At 43.7% G+C, this 21,617-nt stretch overlaps 1 protein-coding gene across 7 annotated transcripts in view; it reads right to left on the bottom strand.

Moving 5' to 3' along the window:
• The window catches only part of ANKRD16 (ankyrin repeat domain 16), a 415,867-nt gene that overhangs the window by 7,827 nt on the left and 386,423 nt on the right, over window positions 1–21,617 (bottom strand). The gene's annotated exons all lie outside the window — the stretch shown is intronic.

The following is a 21,617-nucleotide window of genomic DNA, read 5'->3' as shown; positions in this document are numbered from 1 at the left end:
GTGAACCATCCTAGTAGGCATCCTTCCAGAGTTTTGGTGACCTGTCTTCCTGTTCCTATTGATACCACCTCCACCACCCCAGCCCAGTAGAGTGGTAAAGCCAGACAGTCCCACATCATATGCATAAATGCAGCATTGTTTTCGCCACATCTAGGGCAGTTCGCACCCACATTGGGTTTACTCGTTTTGTGATGTATACTCTGTAGAGGTAGTAATGTTGGATTCATTTAAAAGGCGCATTGCACGATACCGTTGGGGTTTGCCTCAACATTTTTGTCCATTATGTGTCGCTTATCTGGTCACCTTGGTCTTGTTCCCAGTGTTCTCTTTGTGCACCCAGCCTTACTTCAGCCTGTTCTGGCAGCACCTTGCATAGGAGCGACGCTGCCATGTCGCATTCTGAAAATCTCTTGTGCCCTTGTGCAGCTGAAGTTTTGTTAGCCCCACTCGCCGCCATTGTGTGTGGTCATACGGATTGCCCCAAGGAGCAAAAAAATCGCTTGCTGGAACTCCATGTTACTCATACATTCTATCACCCTCCGGGCGACAACCTACCATTCATTGAACAATTGATGGAAATCATTGCTGACAACGAGGATGCAGAGCACTCCCACACATACCTGGGAGACTTTAACCTTCATTGGTCAACCCCCAATGACCAAGCCGTAGCATGCCTCAATTCCTTCTTGAAGGATCACGATTTGGTTCAACATAGTGACCAGCCTACCCACAGTAAAGGGGAAACTCTTGACCTCGTCATCTCCAAAGGACATTCTATCACTTTGGACTCCATCATACCCTGCGATTGGTCGGACCATCTCGTCATTTCCTTCCATATCAACTTGGAGGTATCTCAGAGTAAATCTCAAACTACTAAACCAAAGATCTTGAGAAGAGACCTCAGAGACATCAATACAGTTGACCTAGCAACCTGCTGTAAGAGTGCCCTCTCTCCTCAAAGTGACTTAGTCGAAGTACATGCACTCACAGACTTCTATAACTCTTCTATCTCTAGCATCTTGGACGATATTGCTCCACTCCAACAAAAAATGCACCTTCAAAAATATCTAAACCTTGGTTCAATAGCAACCTAAATTCGCAACGTCGCAATCGAAGGGCCATAGAGCGTTCCTGCAGATTCACTCCTTCAGCGGACCATCTAAAAAACCTTAGAGCAGCTAGAAGCTCTTATAACAAACAAATCAAGACAGTCAAGGTGGATTATTTCAGATCCCAACTTAACCAAGCGGCCAATCGACCTAAGAAACTGTTCGAACTGGTTAAACAACAATCTGTCGTAGCCCCCAACCGATCAGATCCGGATGTCAGTCCTCCCTCATGTGTTGACTTGGCAGACTTTTGTACAGAGAAAACTAGACTTATTAACATTGATCTAGAAACCAGGAGGTCTCTATTAACATCCAACGACCTGGCACCCCCCTGGCCTCACCAGACAAGGTTGCTCCACTTAGCCGGGGTATCAAGCACAACGCTTCCTGGGACACCTTTACCATCCTAAACTAAAATGATATCAATAAGGTCCTTCAGAGTATCAACCCATCTAATCACTTCAGTGACCCTTTACCACCCACCATCTTCAAAGCAATTAAGGATTCAATCTCCTCCATTTGGACAAAGATTGGCAATGCTTCTCTCTCACTGGGTACGATCCCAGACTGCCTAAAAGAGACCCAGGTAACACCTATATTTAAAAAGACTACAGCAGACAGCACAGATCTTAACAACTTCCGCCCCCTCTCCAGCATCCCCACACCAGCCAAACTCCTGGAAAAATGCATCCAGTCTCAATTATGCGAGCACATCGAAAATTTCAGTCTCCTGGACCAACACCAATCTGGCTTTCGTAGTGGGCACAGCACTGAATCGGCTCTCACTAACGTCATGGATGACATCCTAATAATGCTTGACAGAAATTAATCTTGCCTCCTTATCCTACTCGACTTTTACTCTGCTTTTGACACTGTCAATCACAACAACCTCCTAGATATTCTGGAGCAAAGTATGGGCCTCTCTGGGCAGGTGCTGCAATGGTTCTCATCCTTCCTCAAGCTTCTTATCCTTCCTCAAGCACAGATCCCAAAGAGTTAAGGAGAACCACTCTCTCTCCCAACCATCCCCAGTCACCAGGGGGGTTCCCCAAGGATCCTCCTTATCTCCCATTCTCTTCAATTTGTTTCTGGAACCATTAGCTAATGCACTAAAATATATGGACATTCGCTTCCATATGTATACAGACGACACCCAACTCTACCTGAAAATCTCCTCCCCGGACAACATCACTTCACTCAACTCCACCCTACCGACTACTCATAATTGGCTAACTGAGAAACACCTCCAAAACAGAATTCCTCCTCATCTCTCCCCCGAAACACACACACCTAATATTGACCTCTGGATGACCCAACTCACAGCCTTCAACTGCTCCCCCCACATTATTGACTCAGCTAAATCTCTAGGAGTCACACTGGACAAACATCTGAATATGAAGAGCCATATCAGCAACGTAAGAAAGGGAGCTAACTACCTTCTGAGAACACTCAGGAATCGCAAACCTTTCTTACCACAAGCCGATTTCAAGCAGGTGGTCCGAGCGCTAGTTCTACAGAGGCTGGACTATGGCAGTGTTATGCTATGCAGCCTCCCCAAATACACTTTGGCTCCTCTAAAGGCATCATTGAACGCTGCGGCCAGATTGATTACGGGCACCAAGCGAAATGCCCACATCTCCCCAGTCCTAAAATCCCTAAACTGGCTGCCCTACGAAGCTAGAATTCAACTAAAGATTGCTTGCTTATCGCACAAATCCCTCCACTTCAAAACCCCAACTACCTGGTGCAAAAGTTAAAACTATCCGGAGGGGGTAGACCGTTGAGGAGTGCAAATTCCTTCCTCCAGAAACCCCAGATCTTCCGCAAAAAGAGAACATTTCAACAAGCCTTCTCGGGCTCTGCTCTGAAAATTTGGAACCCTCTTCCACCGGAAATCCGGAGAATCTCCTCCAATGTTGCTTTCAAACTGGATGCAAAAAGATTCCTCATGAACAAGTTCTTACCTTCATAAGAGGAGCGAATGTCAGCTCTAGGCGCATCGGACACACTACAAGAAAGGATGTCTATCTGGTACTTTACTAATGTATTTGCTCCCCTTTGTTCTTTATGTTTCAATTCCTAGCCCCTTTAACGCCTAGCCAAGGCCTATTTTTTGTCTTTTTATGTGCATGATTTATGCAGTGCCTATGTATATTGCCTATTTGACTATTGTACTGATCTGTTACCTCATTCCCCTCAAATTGATTACGTTTGCGCTATATAAAACTTTATAAATAAATAAATACATTTATATATAGGTCACCTACTCTAGTCAGTCCTGGGCAGTTTCTGAGTCCGCTCCAGTCGAGATGTGTGACATGACACGTAAAACCTGTAGTGTTGCTCCCTGGCGTATGGTGTGCAAGTCTGTGTGTACTGGAGTACTCTCTTCCATGCATAGTGCAGTGTTTTTACCAGTATCCCCCTCGCAGGCTTACGTCGGAGGCTCATCGGGGCCAACAGCAACTGAGCCACCTCACTCCCTGGTTGGACATCCAGTCTATCACCTCGGCAATCCCCTCAATAGTGCTTTCTCCAGCAGTTTGCCCACTGTAGCTTTGCTGGCAGGTAATATAACGCAAAGTCTGGCACTGCCAGTTCCTCCTACAAGGTGGGTAATTTTAGTTTCACTATAGCCACTCGTTTACGTCTAGTGCTCTGTATAAGTTGAAGGAGTAAAGCATCAATTATCCGAAACACTTTTCTAGGGCTTTTAATGGGGAGTGCTGTGAAGTGATAGAGTAACCTGGGAGGATTACCATCTTGATCAAGGCTATACTGCCCATAGCGAATAATGGCAGCATCAGCGGGAATTGGGAATTGCAGGTCACAGTGAGGCCACAGCTATTAGGACGTTGTTGTCCAGCAACTGTTGCTGTGTGTGATATGCAGCTACTTAGATATTTTATCATGTTCGGTGCCCACCGCAATGAATCCTCTAAAGCTGTAGGCTTAGGTCCCCTGCCCGCACTCCCAAGAGGAAAACAACAGGATTTCTCTCAAATGACCCTCAGTCCCAACAGCTTCCCAAGTGCCAGTGCCCCATCTACCCCCTGGACATCAGAAGCCTCCCCTGCATGTACAGTAACATATCAGCATATAGGGACAAGTTGATGGGAGCCTCATTAATCCCGAGTCCATGGTAGTGGATACCCTCTCGTAACACATTGGCCAAAGGCTCCAATGCCATTGCAACCTATTTAATTAAGGGTATCAACAATATTCCTTTATGGCTTGGGTACAGGGAACAGCACAACAAAATATGTATACAAAAAAAGCCTCTTTATTTATAAAGAATCAATCTACAATGATTACTTACACACTGGTATTTCACAACATATTTCTATCACATTTCTTTAGCTAGTATTATTCATGAAAAATGCATACAAATAACCTAAACAGACTCCATTCATATACATGAACAAATGTGATTCTTTGTTTGTCACGTTACATAAAAAATAAACATTTTCATAATAAAAAGCAAAAAAAATAGATGAATAAAACAGATCCACCAACGCCAACCAATCTCATGCATACTCCAAATACTACTCCCTCACCCCCGGGTGTCCTCATAAGAACACAATGAGGAGACCCCTCTCTGGTCTCCCATCAATATGTCTTGACCAAAGGGCTCAGCACACGGTCCCCGCATATTTCGGTGGCCACGATAACTTAAAACCACCTTCTTCAGAGGTGTGTGAAAGAGTCATGCTCTAAATTTTTATAACTGGCATGTCTCAACATTCTGTAGTTGACTCAAAGTATAGTTTTTAATGTGTATAACTCTCTCATGAATGCCAATTGCTGGCACCTTTTTAAAACGTTCTCTTTGTCATGGGTGGTTGGTCTAAATCCATAGATGCAACACTGACTGCGGTATCTGGGGTTTAAGGGTGCCCCCTGCAATGTTAGCATCAACAGGGCATGGTCTGAGTGTGTTCTTGCTAAATATTCTGCTGCTTGCACTTTGGTTTGTAATGTTTTGTTATAAAGAATCCTTTCAACACCGACCTATAGGGAGTGCAACCCCAAACTGTATGAGTAGTACTTAAGGGGAGGGTTCAGCAAACTCTAGGCATCCACTAATTCCAAGCTCACTACCCAGTGCCGAAACCCCATTGCAGTTCTGTGTGGTGTGGTGCCCGGTAGTGGTCGGTGTGATCTATCTAGATTCCTGTCAGCAACAAAATTAAAGTCTTCTCCCTCCATTATCCATTAACGGGTAGTTGGCAACCTTAGCTAGGACTGGGGCTAACTTAATAAAAAACGTGCATTGGTCTATATTGGGTGCATATATATTCAGCAAAGTTATGTCCTTCCTATCTAGTCCTGCGTGCAGTACGTATCACACTTCCTTATCCACCATTTCGGTGTCAAGTGTGAATGGCACCAGTGGGAGTATCCATATGAGTACTCCCCTACAAATGCAAAGTAGGATGTGCAATATACCTAACCCCTCTACCTCTTTTGCAGTTCCTGCTCCTCTGTGCTCGCTAGGTGTGCCTCCTGTAGGAAGACTATTTGTTTTTTTGCCGTTTGATGTATGCCTATACATTGTAACGTTTAGTCTGAGAATTAAGTCCAAGCACATTCCATTTAATTATACATATGTGCATTATTTGCCTGGGACAGAGCGGACATTTCATGAACAGCCCCTTACTGATCCCTCCCCATCGTTGTTGTGCAGTATCCTTCATTGTCTTGCATTGGGTGACAAGAAAACAGTGCCAAACAGGCGTGATATAGAACATTCCCAACTCCCAACCCAGGACTGTTATGCCAAAGAACCCTAACCAAACTAGTTCAATTGCTCGACAGAGTGCATCAGGAGGTGGACTACCAGCCAGGCCAGCCTGTTTCGGCACTCCTGTGCCTGTGGGAGCGTGACCAATCCCATTATCAAGTTTAGTTAGGTTATTGTGTTTGACCGGTCCCTCCACAGCACAGGCCCTCATGAGACCCACCACAACCCCTACTATTTCCAGTATGTGTTTACTTATGCTTACTGTGGATTCTAATGGTCCACAGTTCTAGAGGTCGTCTGCCAGCCTGGTTGTTGGTGCCAGCCCATGTGCTGCTCTGCTAGAGGTGCCCAAGTCGCTGGTGTCTGCCTCTGAGTCTGTGCCACGATCCGAGCCCAGCACCTCAAACACATTTTTGTGATCATGCGTGACATCCACCAATACTTGTGCTCTCGCCTCTGCCGCCTGTTCTTCTGTGGGGCAGTTCCAGGTCTGTCTGCTGCGCTGTCTCAGAGTTCTCCTGCATTCCCAGGTCTCTCCAGTCACCTCATCTTCATGATGAGTGTTCATGCCCTTGGAGTGCAGCCAGGTCCATGTCTCCTCTGGAGAGTGGAAGAAATGTGAGGTCTCTCCTCTAATACTAACTCGAAGGGGGGTCTGAGGGAATATTAACGACCACAATTCTACAACCCTCTTAACTTACAGAAACCAACATTAAGGTAGCACTACCTTAATGTTGGTTTCTGTAGGTCTCTCCTCTACCACTTGTAGCATTGCTGAGAAGAGGAGAGTGTACCAAAGTCTTAGTGTGCACAATTGTCTCTTGGCTGCTATTTTATTGGTCCTGGACAGTTGCAGTATAATCCAGGTATAGAGATACAGTGGTTCCCTCACATTTCCACGGCCCCTTGGCTCTGAAGAGTTGCAAAAGCAAGTACCTATCCCTGTAATTGAGCAGCTTTGCAATAATTGGGTGAGGAAGTGTGCCCAGTCTCAGTGGACTCCCTGTAATGTGATGCATTCTTTCAATGGAGAAGTATTAGCCAATACTGTCTCTGTTAGCCAGTGCTCCAGAAAGAGTTCTGTGTTGGGGCCTTCTGTTTTCTCTGTAATCTCCTGCAGGCGAATGTTGTTGCACTTGGTGCGGCCCTCTGCATCCTCAGCTCTGCTCCAGAGTTCCTTTACCTCCACAACCATTTGTTGCAGTTCATTCTGCAAATCTAGCACCGTGGGGCATAATGTTGTTAATGTAGTCTCTGTGTCATCCACGCAGCCTGAGAGCTTCTTGTGATCATCATGCAACAAGAACAACCACCACTGCCACGGTGTTAATCTTTGTTTCAGGGGCAGTTTTGATATTGTGAGTAGCTTTAGGTTTTTGTCCAACTGGCTTGCATATTTTTTACAGGGTCGTTTCTACCTGGATTAGTAGACTCTTTCAAGACTGGGTCAGGAGTATAGGCATCCTATCATGAGGAGCACTTTGGAGCATTTTTGCCGACATGGGTTTCACCATAGCAGCACAGACGCTGGCTCTCAAGATCTATAGTGTGCGCCAGTAGTCAATGCCAGATTTTCACCTGGTTTCACTAGTGAGTGAGACCACGTACCTGCTAAGTCCAGTACTGCGACTTGGGGTAACTCTCCCTGGGCCTCAACCGCTCACAGCTTGTTGCGGGCTGATGCTACCCACACATAGCAGTGGGGAAAGGCTCCAGAAACACCCCTGTGACCGATAAGGTGGTTCTGGAGCTCTTCCCCACCATATGTGGGTAGCATCAGCCCGCAACAAGTCTCCCAAGCAGACTAGTCAGGCAGCACACTCAAGAATGTGGCAGAAACACTCCGAGAACATGCAAATTAGCTCTGCGATCGCTGGGCAGTCAGTCAATGGGACTGTTCCCAGCTAGAGCCTATTTTCCAGGCAGCTGCAGCCCTTAGGACTCCCTTGGTCTGTCCTTGAAGGCAGTTTGATTGTAGGGTGGGGGATTCCAGCTTAGGCCTCCACCTCCCAAAGCTCTTTGGTGTTGCAGCGCCCACGCATCAAGCGTGGTCCGCAAGGTGGTGGCTATGAGCCAAGGCGACAGCCCGATCAAGGCCCAAGTCTGCAGCCCCGAAATCGTCATTTGGGCTCTCTGCCCTATGGATTTGGATCTCATGGGGGAGGGGGTATCCTGTTCAAATGGGCACACCTGCTCCCCTCTCCAGGCTGCACTCATCAGAGGCCTTCAGTTATACTCCCAGCAGCGGCTCCACACTTGTCCCCATTCGACCCCTCAAAGTACGAACCGAGCTAGGTAATAACAGAGTCATCCGCTATTAAAGGCCCTGCTCGGGGAGTGGTGGGCAACAGGATCAGGCAGGAAATTGGAAGGCCTCATTGAAAGCACAGGTCTATGCGTCCTATCACGCCGCCATTTTCCCCATGCTCCTAGTGCGAAATGCGCCCTTGCAGCAATTTTTAACACACAAACGTATTCCATGTTTAAAAATTGTGAAGAATTCAAAAGCAGTGCATGCAACAGCCACTTGAGCTCTGCGATTCCTTTGCACTCACGTTATATTTTTACAGTGAATGGTGAGCTTTCAGTAAACTTTTCAGCGAATGGCACGTAAATACACAAAATGTCACATGCCGAAATTTCATGTAATAAGCATAATGCAAAATAAGGAAAATTATGCAAATGATGCTGGTGTAATTTAAAGTTCACCCAGTCCTGTGAATGCAGCGGTAAGTCAAGTATTCCCTGATCCACCAGGGTTCCAGTAGTCAACTAATCATGTTCTAAGCTTTATGGGAGAAAGTTAGAGGTTTGATACCATAGACAATAACACACAGATATTATCAAAGACGATACATTTGAAGGTCCAATCAGACTTATTGACCAAATCAAAGGAAATGTCTTATTTAGTACACAACAAAAGAATACATAGCCACCCAGAAGAGTATGGAAGCCTCTATAATCAATTTGTTCTCTCACCTAAACCTTCTTTTTTTGTTCTTTTCCTTCAAACAATTTGAGACAAAGAATTCGACTTATCATTCTCCTCTCCAGGTACACATTTAGCTTGGATTATGAACTATTTTAGCCTATGTGAACACTTCACTATGCAAGAGTGGCTTCTATTTTATCTTTGAATGGCAAAGAAGTATGGTGTGGCTTCTAATTCTGTCGCCACACATACGATCAGGAATTTTGCAATATCTACCAATATGCAAGTGCCTTTATCTCAATGAAAGAATGCATTGCATGCATTCTAAATTTCTTAATGTTCTTATAAATTCACTCTTGCCCTTGTTGTAAACGTATCTAGGACCCTATTTAAATATTCCCGATTCATGCCCTTATGTGGTTATATCAAATCATATCCTTATAGGATTTCAACATGAGGAGGAACATGGCGGCGGCAGGCTGACGGCTCTGCACCTTGAAGGAGGCCACGGCATACAAACAGCAAAATTCCCGTGCGAAATGACCCGGCTCGCTGAAAAGGACTTGCGGTGAGAATATGAAGATACTTTTCACTGATTCTCTTAACTCTCATTAAGTCGCGCTTGATGTTTTCTTATTTGGAGGTGTGACGGGCACTAGGACCCTGCGGAATGCTGGAGCCGGTCTGCTGCTCTACCAGGAAGTGGGAGGTGAAGGAGCCGATCTGTGGATCGTGGAAGGCTGCTGTAGGACTGTTGGGGCTCGGAGTGGACAGGCAGCGACAAGGAGACAGCCGAAGGAGTCTTTGGCACTGTTCCAGGGGTGCGCTTATTCTTCGTGCTAGAGGACCGGTGTGCTGGAGTTTTCCTATAATTCGGACTGTGAGGGCTTGCGGTAAGGAGGTTCCGAGGGGGAGGGCCTGCATGGAGGCAGCAGTCCCGAGGGCAGTCCTAACTGTGTCTGACCAGTGTACTATCAGTGGAACAACTGGTGGGAGAGAAAGAGAAAGGGAGGAGGTGTCACTAAGTAAGGAGGGGTCCGATTGCTTCCCTAAAAATTCTGAGGCCCCGACTAGGAATAGATATCAGCTCAGGTCTAGGCAGGCGCCCTGGGGTCCAACAGAGCTAGTTGAGAAAGGAGGTCCGATACCTCTGTCCCCTCATAAAAAGAAGAGGAAGGGGGGTGCAAGGAAAGGAGTGGTTGCAAAGGTTGTCAAGCATTCCCAGGCATATAAAGGCACTCCCTCTCTGAAAAGTTGCTTTAAGATAATGGAGCAGGCAGTGAAAGCAAAAGAAAGCTCTGGGGTTAAAGCAGGTGCAGTGCTGGGAGTAGAAGTTAATAGTTCAGGTGCCACAGGAAAAGGAGGAGGGGTATCAGCTGAAGTAGAAGTGGGGGCTACCTCCTCGCCAGACAACACACTCACCCCCCCATCGGTACCTCTGAGGAATAGGTACGCAGTGCTCGAGCTTCCCAATGGGGAGGGTTTAGAGGCCTTAACACATCCCGATACAGCATATAGCTCTACTCCAAGTCCTTGCCTCCCTTTAGCATCATCAGAAGCACAAAGATCTGATTTGAATGCTTCTACCGCCTTGGAAAGTTTAATTTCTGTACTGCCTTTAGCTCAGGATCCGTTGGGCACAGAATCTCATTCTACCTCCCTTCACCCCCAAACAGTTTGCACTGCACTCCAATCTCAGTCTTTCCCCCTTTCAACCTCTGATAAACAAGGCTTTGTCCAGCAGACTGGTAGTTCACCGACTGAGGCGGGTGAGGCGGAGATTGTAGGAGACAGGTTAGGTCTTTTATTCCAGACATTGAGAGGAGACCTGCTTGGGAAATTTGAAATATCAGAGAGCAATCAAAAAGGGTTAAACAACAGATTTGAGGCTTTGGAGGCCAAACTGGAGGGACTTGCAACCCGAACAAGTATGTTGGAGAGTAAAGTTAATACACTGGTAGAAATATCGACAGAGAATTCCAAGGACATTGATGCTATCAAGGCACAAAATCAAACTCTTACAATGGACAAGGAGAGATTGGAAATTGCAAGTCGGCGGAACAATCTCAGAATCCTTAAGATACCAGAAGGAGCAGAGGTTGAGGATATCAAGGGATTTGTCTGCAGGCTATTACGAGAAGACATACTAAAGGATCGACTAGACATTGATCTAGAAGCTGAGATTCAGCGTGTGCACAGAGATCCCTTTAGATTGCACCCTGATCGTAAAGCTCCAAGAAAGATTTTAGTCTATTTTCAAACATACAGTGTTAAGGAGCTAATCCTGAATAGATGTCTTGCACGCTCTTCCCTCCATTATCGTGCTAATCCCTACCAAATTAGATCAGATATAGGGGGGAAGACGGCCCACAGGCAGTGGGAGTTGGGCTCCAGGATGCCAGAACTTCGTTCGTTGGGAGCTCAGGTCCAAATGAAGTTCCCTGCCTTACTCAAGATAATGTGGAACAATAAGATGTTTAATTGCAACCACCAAGAGGAAGTAGATGATTTGCTTTTAAAGATGAGAAAATAGGTATTTTTCGGGCCCAATCAGTCTCCGGTACTAGGTTAAATGAGCTAATTAAAACGTTATAACCTGTTGCAATTTTACCTAATGTATGAAGTTAACATGCAAGTCAACATACATACGTAGGTCACTTATACTCTTTAATTGCCTAGTGCTTGGTGGCTTGTTATGGACTGTTCTCGTGAGGCACATTTAAGATGCAAGTCATACCTACTACCAGTGTTTGTATAACGGAATGGGACTGACTTATCTCCTTAATAAAATGAGGAAAAAAAAAATAAACACATATAGATAAAGGGTTAGTCTTAGCACTGAATAAAGGGGAAAATTGTCCAAATATTGATGGTGTCTCAAGGGTGTGGGGCCCCTAAAGGCGTGTTCATGCCGGATAAAAGGGGAGGGTTCCTCGGGGGGAGGGTTAGGGGGGGGTCACACGGGAGAGGGGAAAAAAAACACATAAAAATGTCCTCATATGCCATAAGTCGTCATTTTGTAAGACAGAATATAAACAGAGGTCTCTATTAGCTGTAGGTTTGGTTACACTATGTGATGGCTCTTAGTACGGTATCCAGTAATAAATTCCTGTCTTGGAATATAAATGGTATAGGAAGCCTGAAGAAACAACAAAGAATATGTGAATTTTAAAAAAATACTGAGGCACATGTATACTTCTTACAAGAGACTCATCTTGAAGCAGGGGTGTGTGGCCAAGTATTTGGAAAACTTAGTTGGGTACAGGAAGTTCTCTACTCCAAGCAAAGGGGTTCTACTAGAGGAGTAGCTATAGTAGTGCGCGCAAATAGGGGAATAAAGGTTCAGAATTGGGAAACAGATCAATCTGGTCGATGGCTGGTGGCAGTCCTCTCTATTGGAAGTTTTACTTTTCAGTTTGCTGTCTACTATGGTCCCAATGAAGACAACCCAGGCTTTCTTCGAAAATTAGAGGAGTATATGATTCAGCACCCAGCTCCAGTCATTCTAGGAGGTGACTTTAACCTTTTATTAGATTCCCAGCTTGATCGTACCTCAAACGCTAAATATAATTCCCCAAACAAATCCCTTTTAGCCCTGAGGAATATCATGAAGGATTTTACCTTACTAGATGCCTGGAGAGTAAAACATGGTAACCTTAGGGAGTACTCCTTCTATAGTAAGAAGTATAAACAATACTCCAGAATAGATCTCTTTCTTTTGGATCGAGCCTTTCTGCCTGATATTATTTCAGCTTTATATATTCCCACAGGATTGTCTGATCACTTTGTTGTTGAGTTAAATATCAACTTTAAGGTTAGCCCCTCAGAGTATAGGTGGACCCTAGACAGAACAATTCTTCTTGACGATGAGATTAAAACTAAAATTAGAACCAGTTTATTAGAGTTTATTTCATTTAATGTGGGTACTGCCTCAGAACAAATAGTCTGGGACACTCGAATCTTATCCGAGGGGTATTCTTGGTTCACACATGGCACTAAAAAGGAAACTTATGAAAGAAGAAAATACCAAGGATCTTGATTTAATTAAAAAGAAGGAATTACAGTTGCAGTTAGCTGTTATAGAAGAAAGGGACAGGATACCGTTACTTGAAAAAGAGCTTTTGCAGCTACAGGCAGGCTTTAAGGCACGAGCTGACAAAGTAAACAAGGATAAGTGGGAAGTAAGTAAGCTTCGCAATTTCGAATATGGAGAGAAGTGTGGCTCACTCTTGGCATGGAAGGCTAGGGCTGAGAGGAGAAGGAATAACATCAGCTCGCTAATTCAGAGAGATTCTGGGATGCCCCTAACAGAGGATGTAGAAATTAGGAGAGAGGCTAGAGGATTCATGGAGGAGCTTTATCATGAAGAAAATAGATGTGGGTCGGAGGAGCTTGAAAAGTGGTGGGCTCTGAGAGAGCTACCCCAGCTGAATGAATCTGATATAGCTTTCTTAGGTAGAGAGATTACTGAAGGGGAAATACGGGCTCAGATTAAAAAGATGTCTAGGAATAAGGCCTCTGGTCCGGATGGATTGCCAACTGAGGTGTATAAAGATAATTTGGAAGAAGTCTTAACACCTTTATTGACACTTTTTAATAAAATGTTCTGTTAGGGCAGCAAACTCCACCTTCTTGGTCAGAGGCTACTATTACTTTGATAGCAAAGCCCAACAAAGACCCCAAAAAAATAGAGTCATATAGACCTATTTCCCTACTCAATTCTGACCTCAAAATATACTCCGGCATACTTGCATCTAGATTGGCAAAAATAATTAAGTCTATAATCAACCCTGACCAGAGAGGGTTTATACCAGGCCGTCAACTTAATGAGCTTACGTTCCAAGTTTTAGGAGCGATAGATATAGCAACAGACAGAGGACTGCCATTTGCCATTGTTGCGATCGATGCAGCAAAAGCCTTCGATCAAGTGAATTGGTTATTTCTATGGAAAACTATGGCGAAGTTTGGGTTTCCAGATATCTTCATCAAAGGCATTGTAACATTATATAGGGGTCCCCGGGCCAAAGTTTTGGTTAACGGTTGCCTCACCGATTGGTTTAACATCTCAAGGGGAACGAGGCAGGGTTGTCCCCTATCTCCCCTCCTCTTTGATATTTATATTGAGCCCTTTGTTTGTTCCTTAAGATCAGATCCAGTAATCCTACCATTTAAAATGGGGGATTTGGCGCTTAAGACAGCATTATATGCTGACGACCTCCTCCTTTACACATCTAACCCGGCCAAGGCTATTCCCAGGTTGTTCGATCTGGCTGAGGATTTTGGTACTGATTTTGGTACTGTGTCTGGGTATAGAATCAATAAAGACAACATTATGAGCTGGAACAACTTAACCCAGATACCAGAAGCTAAACCAAAAATCAGATACTTAGGAATTTACCTCACCCACAATTTAGATAACGTTCCAAAAGTAAGTTGGGAGATGGTGGTAAAAGAAGTGAGGAAATTATTGTCCAGATGGAATACTCTACCCCTTAACATCCATGGTAGAGTTAATCTGGTCAAGATGATTATTTTGCCGAAAATTACCTTTTTATTTAACTCCATCCCCCTCAATTTTAATAAAAAGGATATTGCGAACCTCCAAGGAAGGATTGGGTCCTTCATTTGGGCAACTAAATCCCCAAGGATCGCCTGGAGGAAATTGAGATGGGGACTGAAACTAGGCGGGTTGGCTCTTCCTGACTTACTTCTTTATTGTTATGCCTTTCAGTTCAAGAATTTTAGACTTTTAGCAAATAAACTAGATTCTTCATCTGATGGTAGACCTTTTCAGGCTATGCTTCTAGATTTGCCACATGGCTTAGAGTTCTTCCTCTACAAATTCGGGGATCAGAAGTTTTTTTAAAAAGGTCCGTCTGAAGCTCTTAAAAACAGCACTTAACATCTGGCAATCAATACGTAGAATTCTTGATATACCCTACTACCATTCCCAAGCACCAATTTGGGACTCCCCAGGCACACCAGACTGTCTGTTAGACCGACTGGCTCTAGCCTTGAGAGCAGCAGGTATTACAAAATGGGGGAACTTGTGTAATAATTCGGCACTATTAAGCTGGGAATCCCTTTCGAACTTAACAGAGGGCTCTATCACAAGATTTACATTTTATCAGTTGTCCTCCTGGTGGGGGAGGCAGCGTTGGGCCAATGATAAGGAAATCTCTCTATTGGAATTTATTGATAGGGGCAGGGGATGGAAGGGTGAGGTTGCGCATTGGTACAATATATTTGTGGGTACTAAAGACAATCTAGGAGCTGAAACCATCAAGTTATGGGATAATTTTCGAGGCCTTAATGTAGGGGAAGTACTGAAGGTTTGGACAGACTCTTTTACACTCTCCCAAAAAATTATAAAACCATCTAATCTTAGAAGAAACCACCTGTTCACGTTACATAGGGTCTACTGGACTCCAGCAAAACTATCAAAGCTGTCAGCAGAAATATACTTCTGTCCAAGATGTAAGTCTCCAGCTGCGGATGACAGACATATGTTTGTCGATTGCCCGGCCATTAAGAGCTACTGGAGTGAGGTGTGTGAGTTCTTAGAAGAAGTGGTATCATCCACAATTACTCTTCGTCCTAGATTGATTCTCTTTGGTTTACCCCTAGATCATGATATTCGAAATTGTACCCTGCAGTTCATTTTTTATGTTATTGTTATTGCTAGGAGAGAGATCTGTAGGGAGTGGAAGTCTGTAAACCCCCCTAGATTTGTAGACTGTCTAAGAAACATCATGGCGGTTAGCCGTTTAGATATGTTGTGTGGTGGAGAAAGCGCCAATAAGATCTGGTGTGCACTGAATGTATGGACTGAGCGATAACCTCCAAGGAGTCCAATGATTATGCCAGAGGTTAGTGGTCCTGTCCTCCCAAAGTGGCAAGTTACATCGTGAAGGGGAGTTGGTTCAGGAAACAACCTACCTCTGGGTGATCTCCATTGGCTATCCATAGACCCCAGGGAGGAAACAGCTGGTCTGTGTCAGTGGCCTGGAGAGAGCCTATCTAGAGTTGACATTATCTGGTGGCATTTATGAGGACAAAAAAAATAAAAAAAATAAAAAAATCATATCCTTATAAAGGCATAAGAATCATACCCATATTAAGTCATAGCCAATGTAGTCCAAATACGGCAAGGCTACTCCCATAGACTCCTAGAAAGCACAACGCGTTCTTAAACAAACCAAGCCTGCAGTAGCCCGGGAATCCCCCCATCTCCTGTATTGATTTGTCCTAGAACTGCTGAAGTCCTGAAAGAACTGCGAGTTCTTAATGACGTCTTATGTCCAACCTTACGTCAAACTCGGCAGCTTCCAGGTATAAATATACCAGCATCTGCCCTAGCTAAACACACGGTGGTTTGGAGCAGAACGGCTATCTACTTGCCCGACGCCCTGCTGAAACGAGTGCCGAAGGAAGCCGACCCTCCCATTGACACACTGAGAGAGACGCTGCCTTTTCTCCTGCCGAGAAATCCAGCTCCAGTGTTTCCCGGTCACCCTCGCGGGTTTCTGGGCGATCGAGTCCTGAGAGAGAGATACAAGACCTCCTTCATTCTATAACCAAGGTACGGAGCTGATTAGACCCGTAGAGAATTCTTGATTCAGATTCTTGGCTAAAACTATCTAAACTCAAACTATAACTTATTTACTCCTTCCCATGTACTAGGCTTAGGTTAAGTACACTGGGGTAGGCGTATTTAGAAGCACCAGTTGAGTACGTTTAGTCAAATTTTATCATTGTATGTATTTTATCCGTTTTAAGTAGCTTATGGCTTAGAAACCATATAAATGCTTTTACAGTATTATTTCATAATACTCCTTTTACTGTACGCACTTTACTTTATGACAAGTATTGCAATTGTGGCAATTCACTTCTCTTGCATGAGAAAGAAGACTGCTCAATAAATAACCACTTTTATTGAAAACGCCCGTCTCTCTATTTCTCTGCACTCCTGCTGAAACTAAGCATGCTCGATTGACTGAGTAAAATAGATATCTATTGTTTCCGCGACTCTGGAGATATACTCCTTGTTCTAAGGGAGCAAAGTTGTCATGTTTATGCGGTTGTCAGAAACTAATCCCTTCTTGTGAATTTGAGAAAGCTTCTTGTGACCTCTGACCTAGCTGGCATTCATAATCAAGTCTAACATATTCAATAGAGACCTAGTCAATCCTCAGTCCTACATCTAAACTATCGTTTATGTTATTCCAAAGCGCAGAGCCTATTGGGAATATAGAAACTACACTACATGGCGCCCAACATTTGGTAAGGCGATAAATTAACTCTAGATACTAGAGTAACTCAGTCGTGCTTTTCACACAGACCCCTTTTTCCCATAAAAAACTCCAATAGACGTCTGGAGTGGGTAAAAGGTTAATATCCGCCATAACTTAGTAGGAAGAGATTCCTATGTATTAGTTTTTGGTTTAGTCAACGTTGAAGTATACAGTGTTCCAAAATATTGTGCACCTAATCTTTGTTTCCTTGAAACTTGCTCTGCAACACTTTGTGTCAGCAAAATGACGGGATGTGAAGACGAAAGAGAGGCTTTGGCAACTCAACTTTTAGCGGAAGACACAAGTCTCCAACAAAATGATCCAGATGCGATACTCATCCCGGTAAATATATGAAAAACCATAACTATGAAACTTATAGAAAATGGAGCATCACCAAGAGGTGGTACAGTCATATTTGTTGTAGAGGCCCATGAATATCGGCAGACGGAGGTATTCTATTCCTGGATAAACTTTCCAGCAGCAAATGCTGTGACACGCGAGTTCCACTAATACAAAATAGAGGAATCTCCAGAGGAACACGTCCCTTTTGAGGACGTTGAAATCCCACTAACTTACCAAGAGCATGAGCTCTGGTTTAAAGGCGCCCTAAAACATCAAAATCACATTGCCAGGCTCGGTCCACTAGGTAGACCAGGAGCCACATGGCCGGTTCTAGCCAGCTATACACCACATCTTGACATTGACAAAATGTCAAGCGAAGAGCTTTTTGTTCAGCTAAAACAATTAATTAAAATACATAGACAATTAGTCCAACCAGCAATAAAAATTCCACAACACACCCCTCACCAGGGGAACACAAATACAATTACACCACAGACTATACAATCAGTCATGGGCAAATTACCCGCAAAACGGGACCAAATTCCGTTCTGGTTAGCTCAGAAAATTACTCAAATAGAGGCTGTATTCCCTGATAGTACACCTCATGAAAAACACAGAATTCTGACAATCTGTCTACCAATGGGGATCGCACCACATGTGGAGGACTGTGACACTTGGGGAACAGTCTTTGCTTCAATATACACAAAAACACATGGTGTTCCGTCTATGGCGGTTATACCAGACGTACTAAGACAGATTCAAAATGAATACGGCCCAGAGCCTGCTTTAAATCTAGGTATGAAATTACTGAAAGATTTTGAGCAAGTCTCGGCTATACCACTAGCCAACATAAAAGGAGAAGCAGCATCTGTAGTGATCCGCCAAAAATTGAAAGAAACAGATAGCAGAACAACCTTTTGAACTTGCCAGAATAATTGAAAAATCATATGAAGAACTAGGTAGAGATAGTTTGGGTGGGAAACCTGAAAAAAACCTTTATTAAGAATAATCTCATTACTCCAAAAAAGAAGTGGGAGGGTAACAAACAAATTACCCTCAGAAAAAAACAGTTTCAGACCAGAGGAAGGTCTCCCCAACGGAGAAATAGATCTCCAGAACGGGGGGACAGGTCTCCACAAAGGGAGCCCTCTGAAAAAAGATACAACCTGAGAAATAGGGACAATTTGAGAAAACCTGACAGATATCAAGATATTGATACACGTACCTCTCGATCTTTTCAGACTTCCTCACAGAAATCGGAAAGAAGAGGATGGTCAGAACATAAAGAAGAGCACGTCAAGTCCAAAGACAAGGAACCTGCTCATCAAAGTAAAAAAATACAATTTCCCAAAAAGAAGGTAGCTAGTATTAAAATAAAACATGCCGAGGATTCTGGGACACAACTCAAGAACGGAGAATGGGCCCAGACAATGCTAGACAGCGCAGCAGAAGTGACCATAGCTCGCAAGATCCTGATAAATCTTCTGGAGACAGTGGACACGAATGAATACATTCAGGTGGAAACTGCAGACACCAGAGTTAGCATACCCCATCAATTATATGAAATAACATTACGTATAGAGGGGGATAAAACTAGGAAAATAAGAGGTCTCTTTTGGGAGAACCTATCTAAAGGCTATGATATCCTTCTAGCAGAAAAAGACTGGCCACCAGAGTTTGTCGGGGAGTGCCCACATGGCGAAAAAATGATTATGCCTGCCATCTCAAATCACATTCCAATTCATAAAAAATACACATATGCTAGAAAATGGGCAGTGGCCCAAGCCCCTGCATTATATAAAAATCATGTAGGATGGGTTGAGGATTCTCCTCACCATAAAATTCAGTTAAAAAAATCAACCTACTGCACAAAGGCAGTATCCTGTTAAGCAAGAAGCTAAAAAACAAGTCAGGGAGATCTTAGATCAACTTGAATACCAGGGGGTGTTTGAAACATGCACCTCACAAATTAACAATCCTTTGTTTCCTGTCTCCAAACCAGACGATTCATATCTTCTAGTTTTGGATTACAGACACCTAAACTCTTGTTGCAAAACATTTGCAGTACAAAATTCACACAGTGCAGCACTAATGAATAACATTGTGCGCAAAAAATATAAAATATTAGATATTTCAAATGGTTTCTTCTGTCAAAACATTGCACCAGAAAGCAGGTATGTGACCGCTTTCTTAAGTATGGGGGCCCAGTGGCAATTTTGTCGTCTCCCCCAGGGATTCAAGAACAGCCCAGGATTATTATCAGCCAGAGTAACAGAAATATTACAAATGTATGATGAGGCATTATCTTATGTCGATGACATCTATCTTACAGACGATGACCTGGAGACACACTTGAAAAGAGTGAACACCATAATACTTGGGTTCGCATCTGAAGGGTACAAGTTCAACTTTAAAAAGTCACGAATCGCCCAACTCACTGTCCTATTCTTAGGATACGAGTTATCAAGTGAAGGCAAAAGTCTAGCAGACAACTTCTTAGAGAAGTGTGCAGTACTGCAAGCTCCAAAAACGCGGAAAAACTTACAATCAATTCTAGGTTTCCTGAATTTCAGAAGAACTTACATTCTAAACTACGCAGTGAGGGTTAAACCTCTCTACGAATTAATAAAACCTGATTACAAACCAATTAATTGGACTCAAACACACAGAAATATTACGATCATTACAAACAGACATGTTAACTAAAACAAAATTACAAACATGCGAAAACGAACGCAACCTTGTAATCAGAGTCATCCCAGGAAGATGCGGTTTCACATACCTGACCTCTAATGAGGGAGAAACGGTACCAATAGCTTATAAATCACACTCGTACACACAGGCTGAAATGAAATTCAGTTCTACTGAAAAAATTCTGACTGCGGTCCAAACTGCTGTAGCAAAAGAAAGAGCCCTCGCACAAGGTAAACGTATAATAATCATTACACAAGTACCAGCCCTTGAGGTAGTAACAAGACCAAGCATTCCAAATGCTATGGCATTAGATCCAAAATGGATCCAATGGGTTAATTCTCTTGCTACAACAGACGTAATACACGCATTTGACCCCAAAATGAAAAAATTAGAACATCTAGAATACGACCATAAATTTCCTCTGTCGATCGAAATTCTACCTCTAGAACAGCACTCCTGTGTAATCTACACAGACAGATTTGCACAACACTACGTTGTGGATAAACAAGTTTACAATGCAGCATGCGCGATTGTCAAAGGTCGCTGGCGCATAGGTAAATTCAGACCAATGGTCACTAAAACTTAATCACTCAAAAACTGTACAGTTCAGCTAGCTGAACTACGAGCTTTGAAGATGGCGATTGAGAATGCAGATCGCGAATTCCCACACTAATAGTGAGCGATTCGCATTACTGCGTCCAGTCTTACAATAATTTCATGCAGACCTGGATTGAAAACAGTTACAAAGATGAGACAGGTGTTACAATAAAGCATAAAAAACTTTGGGAACACGTAGTTCTTTTACAGAAAGAACTACAAAAGGCTCACGTGATACATACGCAGAGTCTTCAACGTGATGGCGTTCACGTTGCAGGGAATTCATTGGCTAACACAGCCACCGCGACAGCTGGTCAACCGGCTTCCGTAGCTACAAAAAAGCGTTCTAAAAAACAAATACATGGAGAAACCTTGCTGGCAGTAAAAGCCTCATTAAAAGGCGACCATGCGGCGTTACCTCTAAATTATCCACTCAATAACACATACATAATTGATGCGAACTCCGTTCCTTTTGCTCGAATCCCTGGAGTTGGGGACAGTGTAATACCAAACACGAACCGGAGGGCTTAATTGATTCAGGAAGCACACATGGGAATGGGTCTGAGGCACCAAGAGATCTTGAAATCTCTAATAGAATTACAATCACAATACTGGTGGCCCGGGATGAGCGTGCAAATTTATAACTTTGCAATGAACTGTCAACCTGCAACAGAGATCGCAGTTGTGAACCGGACCAGATAACAGCCCAGACACCTCTATTAGACAGCATTAGGCTATCTTCACGCAGACATCCACACGGAAAGAAAAAATCCCATAAATATTAAGACGAGATTCTTTTGGATGTGGCCCCAGCGCTCGGCTGACGCCAGACCTGTTATAAAAGATTTGTGAGTCTTTATCGGTACATACGCAATTGGCATACTACATTCTGGCCAGGGTCCTGC

This window comes from Lissotriton helveticus, chromosome 1_1, assembly GCF_964261635.1.
Source record: "Lissotriton helveticus chromosome 1_1, aLisHel1.1, whole genome shotgun sequence".
NCBI lineage: Eukaryota > Metazoa > Chordata > Amphibia > Caudata > Salamandridae > Lissotriton > Lissotriton helveticus.
Note: the sequence above shows the minus strand (reverse complement) of the source record. Positions and strands in the feature narration are given on the sequence as shown.